This window comes from Nicotiana sylvestris, chromosome 3 (assembly GCF_000393655.2).
Source record: "Nicotiana sylvestris chromosome 3, ASM39365v2, whole genome shotgun sequence".
In the NCBI taxonomy this organism is placed as follows: Eukaryota; Viridiplantae; Streptophyta; class Magnoliopsida; order Solanales; family Solanaceae; genus Nicotiana; species Nicotiana sylvestris.
Window position 1 is genome coordinate 153,136,589 of NC_091059.1, and position 5,845 is coordinate 153,142,433.

Here is a 5,845-nt window from a genome sequence, read left to right on the forward strand (position 1 = left end):
TCGATATATAACTTACCATCTGATCAGAGGTTGCCTAATAGGGGCCTACCCATCGATTATAGCTCGATGGTAATGAAAATACTTTTCATACTGTATATATATAAATTCTCTGCTCTCTTGACTGAAAGAAGGAAATACTCAACTTGCAGTCCCGATAAGGAGAATATTATAACTTACAACACTAGGAAAATATACGCAATTTGCGAGACTAGCAAAATATACTTAAATTCCGGGATATGAATGTAATGACGAGATCATGCCAAATGAAAGAACAACTTAGCCTTAACATAGCTGGAGTAGGAACAACTCCATATAATTATCCCGTTGGAAACCTTTGTGGATTGAACTTAGAATCCAAAAATCGGATTTAAGCTTCTGCGCTTTTTAACTTGAGGAACGATATTTGCTTGGTTTTGAATTTTGGACGAATGTAGTATTGTTCTTACGTCCTTGGTTACAAATCACAAGCTGATTGTGATTTTAGATCCTTTTACCAAGAAATGATACCAAGCAGATGGTTGTATTGTTGTAATGGTAATTGTTTAAAATGTGCTATGTTTAAATGGTAAATGTTCTTACGGCAGGGATAGAACAAATTTACCACTTTGTAATTTGTTGATTGATATGCTATGTTCTTATGGCAGGGATTTATAATTGTAAATATTTAAAAAATACAAGTCTTATTTAAGACGTTAAATCTTAGTCATGATTATGCTATGTTCTTAGGTAGCCATTTGGCAAAAGTGACTAAAGAGTCACCCTTTTGCTATTGTGGCTTCTTGCCACGTTGGGGGTTAATTTATTAAGTTTTTATCCGCTTATTAGTTAATCGGGTAATGTCCCGTTACCTGGTAATTAATCAATTACCCGCATAATTAAAAAAAATCCCAAATTACTAAAATTTTATTTATTATTAAAATACTTTATATATACTTTATATGTTATATTACCGTGGTCATATGGTACCTTGCATGATACTAGTTTATAATTATCGGGTATTATCGTTCGACCCGTATTTTATTCCAAATTGGCCACTTTCAACGAAATTCATTTTGTTTGACTTGCTTCCCCTCTCACCTTCACGAATTTACTAATCACTTGTGAAATAGCATAATCCTTATAACCTCCAAATAATCTTTTACTTGGACTGATGTCAATTACCTTACGACATTCCACGTTTAATACTTTAGGGTGCAACATCGTCGTAACTTAACACTGCGAAACGTGATATCGACGTAATATTGCGGGGCGTAACATTATTCCTCCCTTTGGAACATCGTCCTCGAATGTTTGACTGATGCACTTATTATTTTCATAACTTATATTTTCCAAATACTTTAGAACTTGCCTTGCCATCTAGGCGACTATTCTATGAATAAGTCCAAAGTCCAGGGCATTCCCCTCTTAGGCCTCCTTCTCAGACCACAACCTGTAGTCCGAATCCTTCCAATCTAGTAACTGTTGCTAGCTTTTATCATGTAGCCTGTACAATTTTCGACCTTGTAAGTGTTCCCAATCTCTAGGCTTCATATGTAGAGCTTGATAAGATGTCCCTTTGGACATCTATGAGTATACTGAAGTTCTTCGCTCGGTAGTTTGCTGAATTTACGAATATTGCTATATCTCATCGCATAGGTCCGTTTAGCCATCCGTATGAATTTACTGCCATAACTCTTACTTTAATTTATCGTTGCTGAGGTATGTTACCAAATCCCAGCTTACTCTCGTTGCTTATTCCATATGTATAAATTTAAGTCCTTTAATGCTTCTTCATTACTGCTCATCTTTAGAATGACGACCTAATCTCATCTTATACTTTGTGACTTTTACCCACCTTAATGTTGTTCTACAATCTACAATTTGAAGACTTGAAACTTCTTACGTATACATTGCCGCTAGGGCCTATGTCTCATCGGGGACACCTGGAGTAATTAGACTGATCCACTTAGGAGCGATACTATACTTCCATAACTGTATTTTATAGAATCCCAATGTGATTCACCTTACGTGGGTATTTTAATCCCGTATAATTCATGAAATCCTGTTCAATTCATTACTCAATCGAAAGGTCCAAACGTTACCCTTTATCTGTCACAATTATACCCTCATTTTACTATCAGGGCAGCATTCCACCTTTTCTACATGCTACTAGTCTTAGACTCCTTTGAGTTCATTCAGGCTATACTGAGCTTTCTATAACTTAGAGAAACCATCAGCTCTTCTTGTTTTTTATGGGCTTAATCCCAAGGACTTATCCATTCTCGTCACCTTTTCACTCGCCTTTTCTTATCCTTACTCATGTCTTCCTAAACCTTGTCGCTCTACCATACTTTATCTTGCAACCAATACATATCCATTTATACTACTTTCAACCTTTCTTCAACTTGCTTGCACCATAGATTTCCTTATGTTATTCTGGAATATCAAGCGAGACGTCACCTCGTCTCTAACTCTTCTATACTCTTTTAACTACACCTCTCGATACGTAGAAACCATAGGCTGGAAGATATGCCACTAACGATGCCGCTATCATTCCTGGATTTTGAATCCCCGTGCTTATAACCTTCTATCCGAAGTATGGACTATTCACAACTTTCTGCATTTGAGTATCTCATACGATGTTCACTTTTACCTTACCTACTTAAAATCTCGTATTACATCTTTTATCTCCTTCACAATCTCCCCTCCACCTAGGTGTAATTCATGTCCATAACTTAAAGCTCTATTATAATACTCTCACCTCTGTTACATACACAATCCGGTGGGAGCTTCGTACTGACTTCTTATGAGGTTGGTACTTCTTCTAACTGGCTTTATCGTAGAGCTGTTATAGAATATATTTTTTGTGCTATCTTTCTTGCACCTCTAATATTAAGAGTGATTTTGCTATGTTCTCAGCCATGATTCCTATAACTTCTGGGTCCAATAATCAGACTCCTGATTACTTAGTTGATGTCATTCTTTAGTTTCCTCTTGCTTTTGATCAACCTTTATGTAGGCTTAAGCTATCTTCCGATCTGTGGCTCATGGTATCAATTATTACCTTAGCCTTTCATGGGAGTTATGGAATATCTATGATATAATCTTCTAACAATTCAATCCTTTGTCCATGTCCTGGGCTTAATTCTTTCTTTTAACTTATACCGGAGTCTTCTTTGGCTGTATTATTGTCAACAAATATGCTGCCTGAATAATGTTCCAAAATCTTGAGTGTATCCATAACGTACTAACTCTGGATCATTGATCAAATAATATTTTCGTTCCGTCTTAGCTTTCTTTCAACGTAAGCTATTACTTTTCCCGATCTTTCTGCCCTCTTGTTGCATCCATACTTAGCTTATCTTAATGCCCATATATATTGAAATTCCATACAACTCATATGATCCTAAGTATCACTTCTAATTTTACTCCCTGTTCATTAGCCATTGTAGGTGCCACTTTTGTAGGGAGTGCATACAATGTTGTTTTGAGACTGTTGTCACACGACCATTTCCTCTTCAGGTCATTGTACTGAGGTTGAAGCCTTCTTCCTTATTTCCTCAGCTAGTCTTTCGTCGTAGTACTTAGGGAAGACCCTCTAACTCTTGTAAAGATGCGAGCTTATTATGCTGTATTCCCGATAGAATTTTTGATGTTCGTGCTCACTTGTAATTATCCTTAGTTACTTACCTCCATACTTATCTGCTCGTATGACTGTTTTTGAACTGAAGTTTTGACTGTCTTCCCTGTGGAACTATCTTTTATTTACGTAATACTCATACGATACATTTAACTATCCCAACTCCTATTTGAATATTTCTCAAGTATTATAATGATATTCTTCGAGGTTGAATCCTCCATGTTGGGTTCTACTATGTTTATCTTACCCGATCTGATGACTCGTGCGTAACCTCCTCTTTAGCCATAACTGGGATCTTCCTGACCAATTACTAACTACCCGTTGACCCATTCTCATATCAATATTCCTCGTAATCCTTCTTGGGTTATTTACTTTGTTTTAACTTACGTATCGTAGTGGCTCCTTATTTATTAATAACAACTCGGGCAGGAACCTTTCATTCCTCTCCTTGATGTCGTGCTTGCACAATATTCTTGAATCGTAGTATATCTGTAAGATTTGGATAAGTGCCATCTCATTCCTCTTTCATTTATCACATTCTTCCTTTACCATTCCTTGGTTACTAGAACCACTTAATTCTGACTTAATGCCACATTACTCCATATTCCCTCCTTTAGGGGTGTACTTAAAGCTGAAGCCATGAGTATCTATCTGTAGATGTTTTACATCTTCATCTTTAGCGTCGTTTCTCAACATCAATGATCCTTACTTACCTTGCAGCGATTCTTCTATACCGAGGATGAAAAATTCCCTTACTCGCGAGGCTGACACTTAGCGTAACTGACACATACAGTCTCTTAAGCTTAACTTTGCTCATATTTCTTGCTCTAGGGAAGTGTCTCCCTGAATGACTATTCTTTGAATTCATCGTGAATCTTTTTTTGTGGTCTATTCTATTACCGCCGGAACGAAATTTGAAATTCCTATGATGCCGAGTGCTTTCCAATCGTTCAGTCCCTAATTCATATTTAGTATACTGATTTTTATTACTCTGGGGTCTAACCTTTCCTCCTGGTAATCACGTTGAAGTCACCAACTCATTTCTCGAAATAAAAATATGATTTTATGGCTTATACTCTTTTATTGCCTTAAGGCTTGTCACCTCTTGTATTTTCCTTCACTTTGACTATAGACTCTGTCATCGTGTCATATTTTGATTTACTGTTATCACCCCTATATCACATCTTACTCATGATGCTTCATTTATTTTCTTCTTATTCTCCGGATAATATTCTTTTTGTCTATCACTTTATTCTGAAAACTTCAACAAAAAGTTCTTTCCCTATAAGCTCCCCTAGCTTCATCTCATTAGAATGCCTAACATTCTTTTTTTTTACTCGGGGCTAGAGTCATACTAAGGTAAATATTTGTCCCTTCTAGGATCCCACTGCCTATATTCTGAAATTTTTGAATATTCCAGTATTCGTATCTGATTGTACTACTCTAGAGTTCACCATCTGGGTGTCTTAGAAGGATATCTTTTACCACATTTGTACCATCTTTCGGAAACATTGGTTAATGATAACAACCTATCCACAATTTTTGGGTTACTCTAACTCCAACTGGATCCTGATATCCCATCTTTCTCTTAAATAATATCTGTTAGCTCCCATAGAACATAACTGAGATGGGTGTGGCCAATTGTACTTACCTCTGTCATTGATGAAGGTACCAAAATGCTTATATTTCTCTGCCTGATTTGAAAATATTGATAATCTTCATTATCTGGGTGCCTCGTACCCCTCTTCACCTTACTTCTTTTACTTGTTAAAACTTGTATCTAGCTTCTGAATTCCTCATAGATTTTCACCATATTCGTGAATAGATATCCGTGCCTTAAGGCTCCTTATTAAGAAGCATACACATCTTAGTACACACATGATCTGTTGAAGACCTCATATTTACTCATCATAAGCATGATGTGAAATCGAGTTCCTCTGACTCAACTCTTCCACATCCACATGCAATCTCTTACCAACTGTCTTTGTGGATGTAGGTATCGTTGTATTACGACTAAAGTCGAATTTAGGAGTTTGAATTCTTACAACTGAGCTCTACTGCACGATCTAGAGTAAGAAGAAAGAGTGACAGACCTAAATGCCCTGTAGCCTCCTGCTTATAAGTGTGGTGCACAACACACCCATAAACAAGACTCTACTAGACACGGCTTGTAGACTCCCTAGGACAGAACTGCTCTGATACCACTTCTGTCACGACCCAAACCGG